The following is a 21,770-nucleotide window of genomic DNA, read 5'->3' as shown; positions in this document are numbered from 1 at the left end:
AGGCTGGAATCTTCTGCTCTTCAGCCTCCACCAGATGTCTCTCCCGAGGTGAGTGTATGCTCTGAGGTTTTCCCGGCTTTATTGTTGGATTCTTCTGCCATGACCGGGTTGGTGGCCAGTGGGGATTTGACTTTAAGCACGTCTGAGGAGTTACTGCAGATGTCTGTTTTGCGTGTTCAGGAGGAACCATGGCTTACCTCTGAGGGGCCTAGGTGTGTTTCTTAAATATTAATCAGAGAAGAAGTCCATACTGCCATTAATAAATGCTGTCCTGTGCCAGAGCCTTCCAGTTTTTATAAGACAGATGCCCCATTGAGGAAAAAACAAAATATTAAACAGTTTACTCCTGCTCCTAGGGATCCACAAAGTGAATGGCAGTCCTTCACTCAAGGTTTGTTTAGTGCTTTGATGGCATTGAAACATCCTTAGGGGGTTTCTGTTCCAGCCCCCACTTAGTCCTCTGCTCCCCTAAAAAACCCAGGGAACAGTATTTTTTTGAGGAGGAGCTGGATTCAGATGAGGAATCACTTGCTTACTCTTCTCAGATTCCCTGTCCTTTGGACTATGGATCAGAGGAAGAGGAATCTGCCAGTCCTGATACTCCCTTTGAAGAGACTTCTTTTGGGGACACAATCTCCAGGATGATGGAGTTCTTTAAGTGGAATTGTGCTCATGTTTCTGACATACAGAAGGATACTATGAGTTGCTGCAGATGGATTCTCTTAAACCTTCTGCTGTTCCTCCTGTTGTGGCTGCCTTGTCTGATGCATTTTCCAGTGCTTCTAAGGCTCCAGTCTCCCAGTCCCCTGCTCCCAAGAAACCTGATAGATTCCGTAGGGTGCCTGAGGACTGTAAATTTTTGTACAAGTGTCCTTCTGCTGACTTCTCGCTGATGTCTGTAGCTTCTGAAAAGCCCTCTCAGTTGCTTTCTTCTCCCAAGTTATTGCCCTCTGATAAAGATAGCAGGACCATGGAAAAGACTAGGCAAGAAGATTTATACCTCTGCTGCCTTGGCTTTTAGGGCTGTTATTATCAGACCTATATGTCTAGGTATTTGTTGGATGTGCTATCCCAGGCTTGGTATTTGTTGGATGTGATATCCCAGGCTTGTCAGGTGATTTCTGATCTTTCAGACTCTGAGGGTAAAACTTCTGCCCTTTCCTTGTTAGGGACTTTCTCCCAGGTGGCTCATCATTCCATCAAGTGTAGTTATGATGCAGCAAATGCTTTTTCTAGGGCTGCTGCTTTTGGGTCAGTGATGAGGAGGTATTTTGGCTTTGGCTTCAACATTTGCATGATGATAATAAGGCTAAGTTGATGGATGACCCTATTGATAATAAACACTTGTTTGGTGAAGCTGCTGCTTGTACTACTATGTTTAACTCCCTTCAGGATAAGGGCAAGACTTTACAAGAACTTAAACGTGTTTGTTTCTCCTGTGCCTAAATTTCAGAGAAACTACCCCAGTAAACCAGCCTTTTTTCACAGGCAATGTCGCTCTCTTCCTAAGAGTAAAAAGGGTTTCAAGCTGGCTCCTGCTAAGGCTACACTGACTTCAGTGCCTCGGAAGTCTCCATTTCCAGATAAACCAGGTGCTGTCTAATTATCCTATTCTTCCCAGATACTTTCCTCTTTCTTTTCTCCTCTCTGTCTCTTCTTGTTTAGCTACAGAGTACTTTGGATTCCTGGGTCCTGTCCATTATTCACCATGGGTGTTTCTCCGCCCCCTCAGGGGCAACTCTCCTTTTTTCCAGAGGTGCTTTAGGACCTTTTGGCTCAGGGTATTTATTATTCAAGAGGTGTCTGTGTCCCAAAGGGGGGGGGGGTTACTCCAGGATGTTTCTAGAACCCAGAAAAGAGAATACTTTGAGACTAATTCTAGACCTCCGTCATGTAAACACTTTTCTGAAGGTGCCCTCCTTTCGAATGTTGTCCCTTCCGACTTTGTTCCCTCTCTTGCTTCCTCGGTCTTATACTGTGTGCCTGGATCTGAAGGATGCTAGCTCCATATCCTGATCCATCCCCTTTTTGGAAGTTTTTACATTTCTCTGTTGTTTCCTGGCATTTTCAGTTCTCTGCTTTGCCGTTTGGTCTTCCTACTGTCTCAAGGGTATTCACCAAATGCCTCGCTCCTGTGATTGCTTTTTGCAGGATTCAAGGGATCCAAGTATCCCTTACTTGTATGACCTCCTGTTTCAGGTATCCTCTCCAGAGATCCTGTTGCAAAATCTTCATTTGGAGTTTCCCTTCTGTAAACCCTGAGGTTCACAAAAAACTTCAAAAAGTCTTTTCTGACTCCTTCTCAAGACAGTGTTTTTCTGGAGTGCAGGATCCAGATGGTGCCTATGGTGGCATCCCTGCCTCCTCCCAAGGCCTTGACATTAATTTCCTTCTTTCAAGCTCTTCTTCCTCTGGCCTCTGTTATAGCCAGAGAGTTTCTGAGAGCTCTGTGATTCATGCCATCCACCATCTATATTCTCCCTCTGGCCAAACTCCACATGAGAAAGTTTCAGTGGTTTCTGAAGTAAATTTGGATTTAACATGAGCATCTCCTGGAATTTGTAGTTCCTGTTCTACCTTTTCTCAAGAAGTAACTTCACTGGTGGATCGAGCAGCTGTCTGTAAATCAAGAGTTCTCTTTTAATCACCCTCTCAGGAGCTGTTCACAGACACTTGAGATGGGGAGCAGCCTTTGGCTCCCTAAAGGTGCAGGGGGTGTGGTTTCCTCCTCAACAGAAAGAGAACAGTATCAAAAAGATGAGGGCTCTTCTGCTGGCACTTCAGGCTTTTCATCCTCTTTTCTTCCTAGGACCTCTCAAGGTATTTACAGACAGTACCAGAGTGATGTGGTGTATAAATAAATGGAGTGGACAAGATCTTCTCTTTTTTGCTGGTTGGCACTCCTAGTGTGGGGTCTTGCTGTCCAGTATCAAGTGACTCTTTAGGCACTTTACATTCTCTCAGGTCAAAACATTATGACAGACACTCTGAGCAGGTCCTTAACTCAATTCCATGAATGGATGCTTCACAGGGATGTCTTTCTGGACATTGGCCACCAGTGGTTACTTGTCAAATAGATCTTTTTGCCTCCACTCTGAACAGACAACTTCCTCTATTTTGTGCCAGATTCCCAGGTCCTCTAGTTTGGAAGGTGAACACCCTATCTTTTCTTTGAAGGGGATGTTTCTTTATGCTTTCCCTCTCGTTCCCCTCATTTCAAAAGTCCTGTTCATGATTCAACAGGATGCTCCAAAAATCTTGTTGGTGAGTCCCTTTTGGCTGAGACAACATTGGTTCCCTCTTCTTCTGCATTTAGTGTAGGGCAATCATCACAAGTTTCCTCAAACGGTGGAGGTACTCGCACAGGACTAGGGAATCTCTCATCCATCCTCACCTGTCCACTCTTCAACTGACACTGTGGGTGATAGGATTTTGATTCCACATAGACACCTTTTTTTGAGGACATGCTTTGCTTAGGGTCTTGTAGGAAGCCAGAAAACCCTATATGAGGGCATCATGTTTATCTAAATGGAAGAGATTTTCTGTATTGTGTCTTTCTCGTAACCTTGATCCACTTTCGGTGGATGTTCCTTTGGTGCTCTCTTATCTCTGTGAATTGATTAGTGCTGGGTTATCTTATTCTTCTGTAAAGACCCATTTATCAGCTCTTTCTGCTTGTCTGCCTTTATCTCCTTCTTTAGCTTCTAGATTTAAGGATAAACAATTCCTTAAAGGTATCCTTCATATTAGACCTCCCAGGAAGCCTGTTAGTCTTCCCTGGGATCTTTTTTGTTTTGGAAAATTTGACTCTGGCTTCTTTTGAGCCTGCAGCTTCAGCTTCCTTACAACATTGCTCTTGGAAGACTGTACTTTTGTTAGCCCTTACTTCTGCCAGATGGGTGTCTGAGCTTCAAATCCTTATGGCTTGTCCTCCTTTTTTGGTGTTTCTTAAGGACAGGATGTCCTTGAGTACTAATCCTTTTATGCCTAAGGTGGTGAATGAGTTGACCCTTAATCAGTCTATTCAGTTGTCTACTTTTTTCCCCTTCTCTGCAATCTGTCAGTGAGAAGGTGCTGCACACATTGGATGTGCATAGGCAACTCTGATTTTATTTGGATAAGACTAAGACTATTAGGAAATCTAATCAGCTCTTTGTTTCCTTTCATCCTAGATCCTTAGGATTAGCTGTAGCCAAGCAAACTGTTTCTTCTGTATCTCAAAAATTATTTCTTTTTGTTATTCCTTTCATGGTAAGACTATTCCTTATTCTGTTATGGCTCATTCTACTAGGGATGTGGCTTCTTCAGGTGATTTTTTCAAGGCTTTGGATACTAACTCTATTCTTGAGTGAGCTACCTGGACTTCTGTGCATACATTTACCAAGCACTACTACGAGTTGGATGAAATCTCCAGAGGTAGAGCTGATTTTGCTGGGGCCATTCTTCATGGCTTCCTAGAGGGTTCTGCTAGTCCTTTCTTTTCCTAAGCCTCTTTCTTCCTTCCTGAGCTTTGGCACTCTCACTAATGTAACAAATACTGCAACAGTGAAATGGAACTATACAGTCCAATTGTGTAAAATCTTATCATAATGGTAGATGTCCTTTTCACTGTTGCAGTATTCACTCTCTACCTCCCTCCATACCCTGGTCCATTTCTCTTCTGCATGCACTGATTACCTTTTCTTTTCCATGGACTGGCATTCCTACTGGGGCTCTCAGTTCTGAGGATGGCACATCCGGACATCACCTTTATGCCCTATGCTATGCAAGGAGCATACAGGTGACATAAAGTGTACCTTGAAGCAACCTAAAGGCTTTGGTATACTGGCCGGACGTCAGGCTCTCCTTGGCAGGGGATCCCTAATGTAATGAATACTGCAACATTGAAGAGAAGGACATCTACCTTTATGGTGAGATTTTACACAACTACTGTTTTAAGAAATATCTAAACTAGTGGTAATCTGTTCAGCTTACAGATATAAGCTCACAGCTACAGTTGCTACAGCTACTGTCTCAGAGACATACCTCTCAACTGTTCAGATTTTCACAGAATGTCCAGATTTTTGTTTCGTATTTTTGGTCTGTTCCTCATAAAATGTGGATTTTTCTGTTAAATAAATACTAAAGAATGACATACATTTGTGTTTCAAACTTCATATTATTGAGAAAATGATTGACAACACAACTCCTGTTATTCTCACAATTTCTTAAGTTTATAAGAGCCATATTTAAATTCTCTTCCTATTTGGGGCCTTTGTTCTCCCATTATTTAGGCTTTGTTCAGATTTCTTGAGGTATAAAGTTGAGAGGTATGCTTAGAGAACCAATTAACAAAGGTCTCATTCCTATATAATCTTCTACAGGTTGACGATTCCATACTAGTCTTTGATAACACCAAGTATTCCCAGAGGTAGATATTTTTAAATGCCCTATATACCTGAATAAGATATCTTATTAAATATCTATATGAGCCACTGTGCAAATTCAAATATTTTTATCTTTTTTAATAACTTAAACTTTCCATGCTCTAGTTTGGATTTAATGCAACTTAGAAACAAATATTTCATTATTTTTGATTTCCTAGACTTTATAAATCTTTTTACACAGCCTATAGTTATATACCTATCATTAACCAATTTTTTGATTGTATCGGAAAAGCTCAAAGCTGTGTTTTTCCATATACCCAGGGCCTTGAATGAATCCACAGTTTCAGTCACTGTATGGTTGATTAATCACCCTTCAGTCTGTGTCCCTCAAATCTCACATACTAAGTTTTTGATGTATTTATCAACATGTTATCCTCCTGTGCCCATGCGGTCAATTTAATCATTTTCATTTGCAGACATACCCTGTCTGTAACAGCTGTAGTCTTTTTTCCCATTTGAAGTCACTCACATGCAAACTAAAGATCAATTCAGTTGAAAAAGATAGATCTGAAAGGAAAACAAGTATGGGCTTAGGGCTGAGCCATGTGGTACACCCTGACTGTAACCTAGAATTTCATCTCTCCAGTTGCATGATACTTGCCACGTCCTATTTGGAAGCCATGCAGCTATCCATCTTATCAAGATTACATTATTACTTAAATAGGAGGAGACAAAAAATGATTATGTAAAACCAATCTACAGGAAAGTCTTCAGGAACAGATAATATTCTGGTGGAAGTTTTGAAGTTAGGTGGGAAGAAAGTGATAAAAATATGGAAAGTTTTAATGGTATTTTAAAGGAGGGAGGCACCAACATCTGGGAAAAAAAAGCTGTGGTGGCTGTAATACCCAAAGACAGTAAGAACCCATCTAATCCAACTGAATGTAGGACCATTTCAATTTTAAACCATGATTATAAAGCTTCTGTCTATAATAGCTAAAAGAATGGCAAAGTGATGCCAAAATTGATAGATATGGACCATTGTGTTTTGTGGAAGGAAGGCAAACATTTGACTACATTAATAGAACAATGATGATCCAGAGGGAAGTAAAATGTAAGAAAATATAGCTGTTATTGGTGGGTCTTGATGCAGAGAAAGGATTCAACAGAGTAAGCTGTGATTTTTATAAGTAGGGCAATTGGAGCATTTACATTTCCTGATACACTAATAAGGTTAATTGGAAGGATATATGAGGGATTGGAGGCAAAAATCAAAGTGGAAGGGTTCCTGTCTAATAAGTTGTGTCTGAACAGAGGAATGCAGATAAAAGAACAGCTATAGATATAAACTACGTACCCACACATAAATTTGTCCAGCAATACCTATATTTATGGGGACATGATAAAATTAAGTATTTAGGAAAATGGATTAAAAAGGCTTTGGTTACAGCAGCTAAGGATATGTGGGAAAAGACTAAACAATAGATAACATGAAAACTGAGAAACTGGAAGCTGTTGCTAATGGATCTGGATAGCAAGATATAAGCAATAAATATTTTTAGTCTCTTTAGTTTTATATAAATCAGAGGAGAAGTTATGGAGAGTAATTAATAAAGCGTTGAAGAATTTTATTTGGGAGGGAAGAGAACAAAAGTCAAGTGGGATAAGTTGATCCACTTAACAGAACAATAAGGTTTAGGATTAACTGATGTGAAGGGATATTTCAGAGCTTCACAATTAATGCTCTTATACATAACACAAGCAGAAAGCTACAGTTCAAAGTGGAAATGGATGATGATAAAGCAGGGTGGCGGAAATTCAAGAAATAAGGAAAGAATGAGATTTTGATCACAGATCCTTAGGGAGAGTAACAGCAGTCATACAGAATATAATATTCATAAAGTAGCAGGAAGTGTACTAAGCACTAAGCCAATACAAGAATGCAGATTATACCAATAGGGATAACTGCAATTAGGGCTACATAGAATAAACAAAAGGGATCTGTAATTTACTAGTGGAAGGTGGCAAAGGAACCAAGGTATTGGGAGCAAATAGAGAAGGAAAGGTAATAGAATGGGAAGACATTTGGATTGCAAGCTAGTGATTGCCTTCCCTCTCAGCGATTGATATTGGAATATAGACAAAGGGAAAGGGAAATCCTAAATTTAAGACCTGCACCAGTTGAGAGTTGAGTTTTAATTGAATCTAGAGCAAAAGCTGCTGAAGCCACTGTTAAAAAGGGATAATTAGTAGGGAATAAAAAATATTGCACGATAAACATAGGAATCAATCCGAAGAGGTCAGAAAAGATTTGGAGAGAGATTAGATATGGTGTTCACAAAGAAACAATGGGAGGATGCATGTTGGCCACCAGATATGCAGCAAAGTGGAGAAGATTTAGAATTTTTGCCTGGAAGTGCTTGCTTGGCTACTTTTATACCCCAATGAGACTCCAAAGAATTTTTCCTTGGATAGGTGGAAAATGTTGGCGGTGTATTGGGGAAGAAAGGGGTAACAGAATATATATTTTGGGATTGCAGTGAGTTGGCAGATTTTAAAAATTCCCTGCAGAGTACTCTGTCAGGAATACTGCGTGAGCAAATGAGTTCAACTAAAGAAATTATTTTTAACTGGGATATAGGATCTGAAGGCATTGTTAAGTGTAATTTTGGTGGCTGCCAAAAAGCAGTTACTAAAAAATGGAAATAAAAATTAAAATTGACTATATTTGAAGTAGTGAATATTGTAAAAGAGATAAATGAACAGGAAATGTGGTTGGGAGGGTGGCCTAATGGTTAAGGTGTTTGCCTTGCAAACACAAGGTGTAGGGTTTGAGTCTCACAAGGGACAACTGGCTAGGCTTAAAATGGCTCACAAGGGCAGTTAGCTTAGTACTAATCTATGAACCTATGAACCTACATTTAGGAAAATGGTAGGAGTAAATTACTTAGTAAAACGGTGGAATTGTGGGAGCAATACATGCAGAAAAAATATTTTGGAGGAGGAAGGATGTTTAAGAGAAGGCAGGAATTGAATGATTTATGTACAGTTCCATGGATTATATATCACCTATTGTTATATATCCTGTAATGTTTATAAATATGAACTTGCTAATATGGTTTGATTACTTTCATATAAATGTAAGTTTGCCTATGTCACAAGAATTAATTTCAATAAAGGTACTTTAAAAAGTTTACATAATACCTAGTTGTACTAATACATTGATCAGTACTTTTGTGTGTGAACCAATCAAAGGCTCAAGATAACTATATAAATTACTTTGCAGTGCATTTTTTTTAAACTATTGTATTATTATAGAACTTCATGTCACAAGTAGTCTAGCTCTGTTTTCAGCATACGCATGGTGATATATGGATGTTCATCGTGTTACCCTGCTGCAGTCATCACACTTGGGTTTTCCTGTCGTCAGGCGGTCCCGCAGTCGGCCGGAATTCCAAAGTCTTGGTCCGGCGTCTGTTGCTGTCGCTTCTTCCCTGACGTCAGTGCGCCAGGGGTATATATATATATTGCAACCGATGCCATTTTTTTTCCCAGTCTTTCTTGCCGCGCGGTGCCCGAAGCAGAAGCAGTTCACAAGTGCCGGTCGGCCGACTCCTGAGATTTTCAAATTCGAATTTCAGACCGAAGTCTTCTATAAAGCTAAGTACCCCGTTGGGGAAACTTTTCTTGCCTCAGACCGATGTCAGAAAAAGTTAACAATTGTGTTTCTTGTGGGAAGCAAATACCTAATAAGGATTTTCATTCTTATTGCATACCTTGCCTAGGCCCAGACCACGACGTCACTAGTTGTCGTTTTTGTGCTAGGTTTAATAAACGTACTATTAAAAGATGCTTTGATTTCGCACAACACTACTTCGGTAGAAAATTTAATTACAATATGCCGTCGGAGCAACCGACTACCGGCGTGCACAATAAACGCAAGGATAAGGACAGACAGCCCAAGCCTAAGCCAGATTCCGAGGCCTCGGCTGGTCCGGTCTCCGGTTCTCCTGTCCTCAGTGAGGCTCCAATGCAACCACTGACTACCACAGATCTGGAAACCGAGACCGCTTCTGAACTTTTAGCGGAATGTACCAGGCCGACGCAACCATTTTGTTCAGGCCTTACGGACGACATTGCTGATAAAGATGTCGGTGCTGCAGAAACGCCATCGGTTTCTGAAGGCGTTTTCAGACCAATGACGCTCACCATTAAAACGTATCCTAAGACGAAAACTCCTATTAAATCTAAAAGGACTGCACTTCAGTCCCCTGTTCAAGGCCCAATGCCTAAGAAACAGATGCTCAAAATGGCTGAAGATTTGATCTCTTTAATCAGGGGTTCCCAGCCTCCTCCTGACAAAAGGCCTAGACAAGAGGAAGATTATGCATCCTCTGAACAAGTGTCCATTTCTTCAGCCTCCTCTGAAGACCAAGATTACTCCTTCTCCCCTTATGAAAATTCTGATACTGAGGATTCCATTCCCTCAGCTTCTCATCCTGAAGACTACTCCTTTGGGGAAACTTTACACACTATGAGGGAACATTTCCACTGGGAAGGTCAGGACTACTCTGACTCGAAGAAAAGGCTCAGAGAGATGTCCTTCAAGAATGCAACTGCAGTCCTGACATATGGGTTGTCCTGCCTCAGGCAGCCCCTCGGTCGGCCGGATTCCAAAGTCTGGGTCCGGCGTCGGCTGATGTCGCCTCCTCCCTGACGTCAGAATGGCTGGAGTATAAAGGCATCCGCCGACGCCATCTTCACCAGTCTTTCTTGCCGCGCAGTGCCCGAAGCAGAAGCAGTTCGCAAGTGCCGGTCGGTCAGCTCCTGTGTTTTCAGATACCCAAGTCATCTAAAAGCTAAGTACCCCGTTGGGGAACATTTTTTCTTGCCTCGGCCGATGTCAGAAAAAATTGAAAAAGTTAATAATTGTTTGTCTTGTGGTAAACAAATACCTCATAAGGACTTCCATTCTTACTGTCTCCCTTGCCTGGGCCCAGACCACGACATCTCGGCCTGTGCTGCCTGTGCTTGCTTTAATAAGCGCACACTCAGGCACCAAGCAGAATTTGCAGAAGACTTTTTTGGCGAATCTTTCGCTTATATCATGCCGTCGGAACAACCGACAGCACAATCTACCAAAAAACGCAAGGACCGGGACCGACATTCTCAGCCCGCATCGTCCATCGATACCACGCCTAAGCCATCCGCGAGTGCATCGGTCCCTTCGGAAGCAGTAATTCAACCGCCCCAGGCCGACGACACCGCTTTAACACGTTCTTCGGTCCCGGAGATTTCAACGGTGCCGGTTGTTGATTTTCCTCCAGAAACCGAAGCTCTAGATTTACCCGACACCATTCCTGTGGACAAGGTTACCCCTGCACGTGGGGCAGCTAGGCCTCCGGTATCCATGTCCATCAAGGCCTTTGCACGTGCCAAGGCTGCCAGCCAGGCCAAGGCCCATCCTAAATCTACTTCTCAGGGCCCCTCTTCTGATAGACAGATCATGACTCTTGCTGCAGATCTAATCTCTCTTATCAGGGGTTCTCAGCCGCACCCAGACAAAGGTTCTCAGCTGCCGCCTGCAGATAAAAGGCCTAGAACTGAGCAGACAGACACCCTCTCTTCAAATGAAGCCTCTGGGGATTCAGAGCACTCAGATACCCAGGAAGAATCCTTCCAGGCCTATGAGGACTCGGATGCTGAGGATTCTATTCCCTCTGCCTCCCCTCCAGAGGACATTTCTTTTGGCGAAGTTCTCCACTCCATGAGAGAACATTTTCAGTGGCAGAGTCAGGAATTTTCTGACTCCAGGAAAAGGCTACATACCTTCCTTAAGCTACCCCAACACAGACCTTTAGCTATCCAGTGTTGGATGTCCTTGATGATGTATTCTCAGACTCCAGTGCTTCGCCTGATTCACTCCCTCCTGTTCCTATCAAGCCTGACAGATATTACAGGGTCCCTGAAACCCATAAGCATCTCTTTAAGGCCCACTCTGTGGATCTAGAAACTATTTCACAGGGCCCGAAAGGAATGGCTACTTCCTCGGCCAAAAACCCTCTGCCCGCTGACAGGGAAGCTAGGTCCCTAGAGAGATGGGGCAAAAAAGTTTATACCTCTTCCACCCTTGCCATGAGGTCACTCAACTGCCTTTTTCGTATGTTTCAGTACCAGGATTACTTAATGGATGATTTGCAGAAAAAGTTAGCCTCTCCTGAGCCTATAGATAGAAAGGCATTGCAGGATTTGGTTCATAATACTCAGCAGGTTAGCAATCATTTTCTTCAGTGTGGTTATGATGCATTGGAAGCTTCATGTAGGGCAGCCATGACAGGGGCCGTTATACGTAGACATGCTTGGTTGAAAGAACAGCCATTGCCAGACCATGTTAAAGTTAAGCTCCTGGATGCACCTCTGGAAAAACAGAAGTTTTTCGGTACTAATGCACAGGATGTGTTGAAGTCTATTGAGAAAAAGGCAAAATCAGTACAGACTGTCAAGGATTTCCTCCAGGTTCAGCCTCCCAGATTCAGCAGGAATTAGCCTTCAAAAAATTGGTCCTTTCCAGACTCAGACAAGTTTCAAAGGGGAAAAAACAGGCGTGCTCGAGGTAGAGGGCAATACCGAGGCTCCTACAGGGGCCGCCAATGGCAACCACCAAATCAGAGAAGTGGTGCAGGGAGTTCACCCGCACCACAGGGACAATCACAATGACTTGACTTTCACTCCGCCTACCAAGGCTCAAAGAGAAGCACCTCTAGGCGGAAAATTATCCTTATTCTCAAAGAACTGGCACATTTTAACCAAGGACAAATGGATTCTGGACATAATAGACAGAGTTTACAGGTTCCACTTCCACACCTTACCAATGAGACAAGGCATGCCAAACCTGCCACAAAATCAAAGGGCAGAGGCTCTCTTACAAGTTTCAAAGCTGTTACAAATAAAAGCTATAGAAAAGGTCCCTCCTCAGGAACAAGGCCAGGGATTCTATTCAAGACTGTTCCTTGTTCCAAGAAAAGAAAAGCAATGGAGGCCTATACTGGATTTGTCCGTTCTAAACACCTTTCTCATTGTGCAAAATTCAAAATGCTGACGTTACAGCAACTCCTTCCCATGCTGGGCAAGGGGTCTTGGCTGGTTACTCTGGACCTCAAGGAGGCATACCTGCATGTCCCAATCAGACACAGTTGCAGAAGATACCTCAGATTTCTTGCAGGAACAGAGCATTATCAATTCTCAGCATTGCCATTTGGCTTATCTACTGCGCCCAGAGTATTCACGAAATGCCTGACATTAGTAGTTGCACATTGCAGACTCCAGGGGATTCAAATATACCCTTACCTGGACGACTGCCTTATACAAGCAGACAGCAAACAAACCTTGATAAAAAACTTGGACTATGTCATTCAGTTGCTACAGGCTTTGGGATACACAGTCAACATTCAAAAATCAAGACTATTGCCATCCCAAAAGATTATTTTTCTAGGAGCAAAACTGGACACACAATCACAAATGGCTTTCCTCACAGAGGAGAAACAACCGCATTTACCAGATTACTTCAAAAGCCTAGCAAAACTTACCCAGCTGACCACAAGGAAGATCCTGCAGGCCCTGGGTTTCATGGCATCTTGCATTCTTCTGATTCCTCTGGCAAGACTACACATGAGAAAGCTACAATGGTACCTAAAAAGCTTATGGTCTCAACACAGCCACAACCTAGAAGACGTAATACCACTCATTCCATGCCTGCAAAGGGAATTTTTGTGGTGGGCTCAAGCAAGCCATTTAAACCAAGGCATGCCTTTCAACAAAGTTCAAGCAAGTCAAACCATTACAACAGACGCCTCAGATCATGGATGGGGGGCACACATGGAGGGCAGATGCATTCAAGGTCAATGGACTCCCACAGAAATGCCTCTGCACATAAATCAAAAAGAGATGTTGGCAGTGATACATGCAATAGAAGCCTTTGGAAAATCTCTTCAACAAGGACATCTGCTAATAAGGACAGACAACACCACTGTCATGTGGTATATAAACAAACAAGGAGGCACTCACTCGTATCCCCTCTGCAGACTAACAATGGCTCTTTGGGAAAAGTCCCTGAAACTGAACATCCATTTGCAATCCCAGTTTGTTCCGGGCAAGGAAAATGTTCTGGCAGACAGGTTGAGCAGAAATTTCGTGGATCCACATGAATGGATGCTGCATCCACACATTTTCTCACAAATAACAACTGCATGGGGAAGACCGGACATAGATCTCTTTGCTTCTCATCTCAATCACCACCCGGACAGGTTCTGCTCAAGGACACACCATCCTCTAGCCTGGAGAACGGATGCTGTCTCCTTCAGCTGGAATACCCTAAACATCTATGCATTCCCTCCTCTACCATTACTCACCAAGGTGTTACTGAAGATCAAAGCAGAGCAACCAAAAGGAATATTGATAGCTCCAGACTGGCCGAGGCAGCATTGGTATCCCTTGCTACTGAGCATAACTCACACCAAACCGTGGCCCTTGCCCCAATGGCCTCTGCTTTTGACTCAACACAATTACAGGACTGTTCATCAAAACCTGCAAACATTACAACTGACAGCTTGGAGGGTTCCATGACTTTGACCCATGTCCCCCTCTCCGAAAAGGTTCAGGAAATTTTGCTGGAAGCACGCAGACCTTCCACCAGAAAAACCTATTCGGCCAAGTGGAAGAGATTCATCATCTGGAATGCCAAAAAGGGCCAGGATGCATCAGTGATGAGCATACCTCAGATATTAGAATACTTGGCAGAAATGTTTCATAGTGGCCTCTCATATTCTTCCATTAAAATTCACGCTTCAGCAATCTCAGCAAATTACAACTGTGACCCACCTGTGTTTTCGCATCCCTTGCTAAAACAGTTTCTAAGAGGGATAAAGAATATCAATCCTACCAGAAAACCACCAGTTCCTGCATGGGACCTCAACTACGTCTTGGAAAAATTAACTCTTCCTCCTTTTGAACCAGCAGCATCTTCAGAAATGCAATTTCTCTCCTGGAAAACGGTCTTCCTGTTGGCAGTTACCTCAGCAAGAAGAGTCTCGGAGATACAAGCCCTCATGGCAGTACCTCCCTTTCTCATTTTTCATCAGGACAGAGTTTCTCTAAGGACCAATCCTTCATTCATGCCAAAAGTGATATCCAGGGTGTCTCTAAATCAAGCAATTCACCTGCCTACTTTCTTTCCCAAGCCTCAAAATAAAGGGGAAAAGCTGCTGCATACTTTGGACATACACAGACAATTACGCTACTACTTGGACAGAACAAAGACCACCAGGAAGTCTGACCAACTATTTGTAGCCTATGCTGCTGGAGTGCAAGGAAAGGCAGTCTCCAAACAAACAATTTCAAAATGGATTGGACACTGCATCAGATTCTGTTATTCCTTCCATGGAAAGGGTGTGCCAGCCAATATTAGGCCACACTCAACCAGAGCTATAGCCACATCCACAGCCTTTCTAAGAGGAGTGGCTACAAAGGACATTCTAGAGGCTGCTACATGGAGCTCCATGCATACATTTACCAAGCACTACAACCTGCCTTTATACTCCAGATCCCGAGCAGGCTTTGCTTCTGCAGTCTTGCAGGGTCTTTTAGCTACACCATCCCTTGCTTAGATCCTACCACCCCCAGCTTGGCTATGGTATTCAACCCATATGTCAGGACTGCAGTTGCATTCTTGAAGGACATAGTACAGTTTTGTACCTACCATAAATGTAGATGTCCGATAGATATGCAACTGCAGTCAGGTTTTCCCTCCCTCCTACCCCTCTGCTTTTTCCTTGGGTCCATTCCCCCTCTCCTTTTTAGCTGGGGATATCTGTTATGGTGTATCTGTTTATTACTGTTGTGCATGTCTGGAACTTTTTTGCATATCCATTCACAAAATTTAGACTTCCTTGGAGGGCACCTGGCATCTGGGGCAAGAAACACTGAAGAAGATGGCGTCGGCGGATGCCTTTATACTTCAGCCGTTCTGACGTCGGGGAGGAGGCGACATCAGCCGACGCCGGACCCAGACTTTGGAATCCGGCTGACCGAGGGGCTGCCTGAGGCAGGACAACCCATATGTCAGGACTGCAGTTGCATATCTATCGGACATCTACATTTATGGTAGATACAAAACTGTACTTTTCTTTTACTCCTCCAGCACAGACCACTTGCCATCCCACCGTGTTAGACATTGTGGATGATGTTTACTTAGAATCCAGTTTGAACCCAGACTCTCTACCTCCTGCTCCGGCCAAGCCTGACAGATACTATAGAGTGCCTGATTCCCACAAATTTCTATACAAAAGTTCTGTTGCTGACCCAGAGACAATCTCCCAGGGTCCCATAGCGGCTAAGGCTTCTATGGCTAAAAATCCTGTACCCTCTGAAAGGGATTCCAGAGCACTAGACAGGTGGGGGAAAAAGGTTTACACCTCAGCTACTCTAGCTATGAGGGCACTAAATTGCCAATTTCACATGCTTAAGTATCAGCAATTTCTAATCTGTCAGTTAAAGCAAAGAATCACCACTCTCCCTCAACAGTCTGAATTGAAAGAAATGCAGGATCTGTTGCATGCAACTGAACAGATGGGCAAACACACCTTACAATGTGGGTTTGATTCTCTGGAGGCCTCCTACAGAGCAGCTGTCACTGTGTCTGTTGTACATAGGCATGCTTGGTTAAAGGAACAAACTCTGCCTGATCATGTTAAAGCAAAGCTTCTAGATGCTCCCTTACAGCAGGATGTTCTTTTTGGAGTTAAAGCAGAAGAAGTCTTAAAGAAAATGGAGGATAAGGCAAAATCTATGCAGACAGTCAAAGATTTCCTACAGGTACAGCCCCCTCGCTTCAGCAGAAACTAGCCAACAAAAAATTGGTCCTTTCCAGCTACTGACAGACCACAGAGGGATAAATACAGACGCCCAAGAGGCAGAGGACAACCACAAGCCCAGTACAAACCTTGCCAATGGGGCATTACAACACAGAAGGGAGGAGAAGACAGGTCCCAATCTACCAGAAGGCAAACTCCATGACTTGCACCTCACCCGGCCAAGCAACTCTCTCTTGGCAGCCCCCTTGGGAGGAAAACTCGCACTTTTTTCAGACAACTGGCACATTGTCACAAAGGACAAATGGGTCCTAGACATAATTTTACGAGGATACAGATTCCATTTTCACACCTTGCCAATGAAAAGAGAAATGGCAAACCTGCCACAAAATCAATGGGCAGAGGCACAAAAACAAATTACAGCTCTCATGAACATGAGAGACATTCAACTGGTACCTACACGGGAGCAAGGCCAAGGATTTTACTCAAGACTCTTTCTAGTTCCCAGAAAGGACAATGCCTGGAGACCTATTCTGGACCTTTCAATTTTAAACACATTCTTACAAGTACCCAAATTCAAGATGCTAACACTGCAGCAGCTTCTTCCCATGTTGGGGAAGGAGGCATGGCTAGTAACGTTGGACCTCAAGGAGGGATACCTGCATGTCCCTGTCAGACAAAGTTGCAGAAGATACCTCCGTTTCATTGCAGGTGCAACCCATTACCAATTCTCTGCACTGCCCTTTGGCTTATCTACTGCGCCCAGAGTCTTCACAAAATGCCTGGCACCAGTAATTGCATACTGCAGACAAAGAGGAATTCAAATATACCCATACCTGGACGACTGCCTCATCCAAGCAGAGAGCAAGAACATTCTCTTACATCATCTGGCTTTTGTAAAACATCTACTAAACTGCCTGGGGTACACAGTAAACAAAAAGAAGTCAAAACTAGTACCTTCACAGAATATGACATTCCTGGGTGCCAGCTTGAACACAACGGCCCAGAAGGCTTATCTGACGCCAGACAAGCAACTACAGCTGACTCAATATTTCAAAACAATGGCCACAAAGACCCAATTAACTGCAAGAAAAATTCTGCAGGCTTTGGGCTTCATGGCATCTTGCATACTACTAATACCATTTGCAAAGCTGCATATGAGGAAATTACAGTGGTACCTAAAAAACGTATGGTCTCAACACAGCCACAGCTTGGACACAATGATATCTCTCATTCCCTGCCTACAACAGGAGTTTCTATGGTGGTCACAGGCATGTCACCTCAACAAGGGTCAGCCGTTCACCTTGCTCCCAGCCAGGCAAACTATCACAACAGATGCATCAGACTACGCCTGGGGGGCACACATGGCAGGGCAGTGCATTCAAGGCGTATGGACTGCAGATCAAAGGAATCTGCACATCAATCAAAAAGAAATGGTAGCTGTACAGAAAGCTCTGACAGCCTTCAAGAATCTATTACATCCAGGACAACTTACAATAAAGACGGACAACACCACAGTAATGTGGTACATAAACAAACAAGGGGGTACTCACTCCTACCCTCTATGCAGGCAAGCAATGATCTTATGGAACACAGCTCTGGCTTACCAAGTTCAGTTACAAGCTCAATTCCTGCCAGGAAAGAAGAACACATTGGCAGACGACTTCAGCAGAAACATCATGGATCCCCACGAGTGGAAACTAGATCCACAAGTATTTACAATAACTCAAAAATGGGGCCTTCCAGACATAGACCTGTTTGCCAGTCCTCAAAACTATCAAATAACAAAATTTTGTACAAGGACACTTCACCATCAAGCTTGGAAAGTAGACGCACTCTCTTTCAGTTGGAAAAACCTGACAGCATATGCCTTCCCTCCATTGCCTCTCCTCACAAAGGTGCTTCTGAAAGTCAAAAAGGAGAGACCAGAACTGATTCTCATAGCCCCAAACTGGCCACGCCAGCACCTGTACCTACTATTGAGAAATATGGCCCACGGCCCACCTTGGATCTTACCACAAGTTACCCATTTGCTCACACAACAAAACAATCAGATTCTTCACAGCCAACTCAAAACCTTAAATCTGGCTGCATGGAAAATCACCTAAGCATCCAGGCAGCTTCTCTTTCCCAAGCAGTTATGGATGTTATTCTGGAAGCTAGGAGGTCAAGCACCAGGAAGGCTTATTTGGACAAATGGAAAAGGTTTTGTGCCTGGAACCAAGCCAAAGGCCAAAACACAATTCAGCCTCACATTCTACAGTATTTAACTGTGATGTTGCACAAAGGACTTTCTTTTTCTTTCATTAAAATCCATGCTTCAACTATTTCAGCCCACTACAACACGGATCCACCCTTATTTTCGTATCCACTTCTAAGGCAGTTCCTCAGAGGGGCAAAAAACATTAGGCGCCCCCAGGAGAGCACCTACACCAACATGGGACCTCAATTTTGTTCTGGAAAAACTAATGCTACCTCCCTTTGAACCAGCTTTTTCTGCAGATCTTCAGTTCCTATCATGGAAGACTGCCCTGCTGCTAGCAATAACTTCAGCTAGAAGAGTCTCAGAGCTGCAGGCACTAATGGGAGTGGAACCTTTCCTCATTTTTCATCAAGACAGAGTTTCTCTACGAACTAATCCTTCCTTTATGCCTAAGGTGGTTTCCAGTGTGGCTTTAAATCAAACCATTCACTTACCCACCTTCTTCCCAACAGAACAAAGGTGAGAGACTCCTTCATTCCTTGGACATTCACAGGCAACTTCGTTACTACTTGGACAAAACTAAGGCTTTTAGAAAATCTGACCAGCTCTTTGTATCCTATGCTACAGCTTCACAAGGGAAGGCTATTTCAAAACAAACCATTTCCAAATGGATAGGACATTGCATACATTTCTGCCTTACCCATCATGGAAAACCAGTTCCTGCTACCATTAGGCCCCACTTTACCAGGGCAACAGCTACATCTACAGCTTTTCTCAGGGGGGTTCCAACCAAGGAGATTTTGGAAGCTGCAACTTGGAGTTCAGTACACACCTTTACCAAACACTATCACTTACCACTTTACTCTAAGACTAGAGCAGGCTTCGCCACTGCAGTTCTGCAGGGCCTTATAGCCTCCTCCAACCCTTTGTGATTCCTCCACCCATCCTTAGCTTTGGGATTCAACCCAAGTGTGATGACTGCAACAGGGTAACACGATGAACATAGTACAGTTTTGTACCTACCATAAATGTAGATGTTTGAGTGTACACCCTGCTGCAGTCCAGGTTACCCTCCCTCCATCCCCTCTGAACTAACTGCCTAAAATCTCTACAATACCTTCCTGATGTATTTGCTTATAGCTGGAGGGATTTTATGTTTGTGCAAAATTTACTCAATTTGGTACTAATTACTGACCACCTTTTTGGGGGCACCTGACATCTGGGGCAAGAAAAACTGAAGAAAATGGCGTCGGTTGCAATATATATACCCCTGACGCACTGACGTCAGGGAAGAAGCGACAGCAACTGACGCCGGACCAAGACTTTGGAATTCCGGCCGACTGCGGGACCACCTGACGACAGGATAACCTAAGTGTGATGACTGCAGCAGGGTGTACACTCGAACATCTACTTTTATGGTAGGTACAAAACTGTACTTTTCTTGTTGCAAATTTAAAACTACTGTAAGTTCACATTGGAGTGTTATCAGGTCATCATTACAAATTCCTTCTCCTCCATTTGCTTTGCTTAGGTCCAATTTACAATATACTTTTTCAACATAATTTAATTTAATTTCAGTATATGAAGTTACATGTATGTTACTAGCACAACTTCTCTAGTCTTTTGTGGGGTCAGTGTTGTACATAAGATTTTGTAAATATATCTACAGTCTGTTGTGTTTGAGAATAACTTTTAGAATCTATGTACGGTTTATTGATTGGTATCTTTTTGCTTCTGCCATAGCTTGTAGATCTATAAAAAGGGTTTCCTGTTATACTCTGTGTCTTTATATAACTTTTCTTCATGTTTTTCCTGATCTTGACTCAAGCTATGTTTAAGTTGTACGTCCAGTTTGTTTATTTTAGTTTTCGAAGTTATAATTCAACCACGTGTACGTTTATCTTTTTATATCCTGTTTTAATTATCTTGTTCTTATGGAACTATATCCCCCTGAACTTATGTACCTAGATCCTGATGTTAAACATTTTTTTTATTTTTTGCTTTCAGTTTTCCTTTCAAACTTTGCCACATTCTTTCTGCTGTGTTTCCACCAAATGCATCTCTCCATTTAATTTAACACACTGACTGTTCTGCTTGTGTGTTATTAATCTTCAGTGCATTGATTTAGGTTTCACTTATATTAGTTGATCTTTTACAACCTCAAGATCACCGTACATGAAAGGTAGTAACACGTGACATGAATTAACCATCATCTCCTTAGGAAACCAACATGTTACGTCCCATGGTAGGTTTGATTACAGTTTATAGCAATAGTTGTTCCTGAACATATGTTGCAAATAATTTCCTTACTAATGTTGTGGAATCAGTATTATTCTAGTCTGTTTTTTATACATTTATGACCCCAGATATTATGATTTGCACTCCTGTGCCTCATGCAGGAAATGTATGAATTTTTCTCTAGGTCATCAGGACTTGACTTTTGTGGTCTGTATACTCCAACAATTGTAATCTTTTCCAGTGTTGTATTAATTGTCATAGTTACTCAGTCTACAGCGTTGGTGCAATCATCAAAGATGTAATAATCACTGGTCTTGTAACGGTCATTAATCCTCAAATCACCCATAACTTCATTGTCCTGATAAGATACTCACTTAATTCACTATTCATTACAACTTTCTCTGTCACTCCTTTATTGCTCATGCACTTCATATCTTCAGTAGTCTTCTTTCATTTTAACATACATATTCTGTATCATCAGCATTCAAAACTCTGAACCTTTCTTAATAGCACCAACACTTTCCTAAATGTAATCGTCTGACCTACCTTTTATGAGCCATTGTAGAATCTTACATTCCCCTGTTCCCCAATTGTCTTTTAACCCTTCCCTAGCTTCCCACCACTGCTCTTCTAGTGTATTCTCTCAGCTCCTACAGTCACTGCTTTTATCATTACTATTTCTTCTCTTCTTCTCTACACTTTTTTCTTGAGTTGAATCACTTAGCTCCTGCACCTCATTCTTACCACTAGATTTTCTTTGTACCCACTCATCCAGATTGCCTAACCATTGCCTGCTCATTCTTGTACACCTCTGCCTACTAATCCTCTCCATATTGCTACATGACACATTTTATATCAGCCACATACCATCCCCTAGCACACAGACATGCTACCACACATAATTTCATGCCCACTTCCCCATACCTACAAGTGTGTTCAGCTGTACCTTCATCCATCCATTTAAGAGAATAAACTTAAACTCAACATCATGAATACCTACTGTAAATTTTAATGTAGATATAAACCCCATTCTACTGCTTTTTCATCATATATTAAATCAGTATGGCAACATTCATCCAAACCTCTCAGCAAACAGCA

General features: G+C 42.7%; 1 protein-coding gene across 1 annotated transcript in view; it reads left to right on the top strand.

The window, feature by feature from the left end:
- LOC122792406 (G patch domain-containing protein 11-like) overlaps positions 1–21,770 on the top strand; it is a 339,605-nt gene that overhangs the window by 232,871 nt on the left and 84,964 nt on the right. The window lies entirely within an intron of this gene.

The sequence above is a fragment of the Protopterus annectens genome, chromosome 1.part2 (genome assembly GCF_019279795.1).
Source record: "Protopterus annectens isolate FY-2018-M chromosome 1.part2, PAN1.0, whole genome shotgun sequence".
Lineage (NCBI taxonomy): Eukaryota > Metazoa > Chordata > Ceratodontiformes > Protopteridae > Protopterus > Protopterus annectens.
This window is presented reverse-complemented; position numbering and strand designations above follow the sequence as displayed.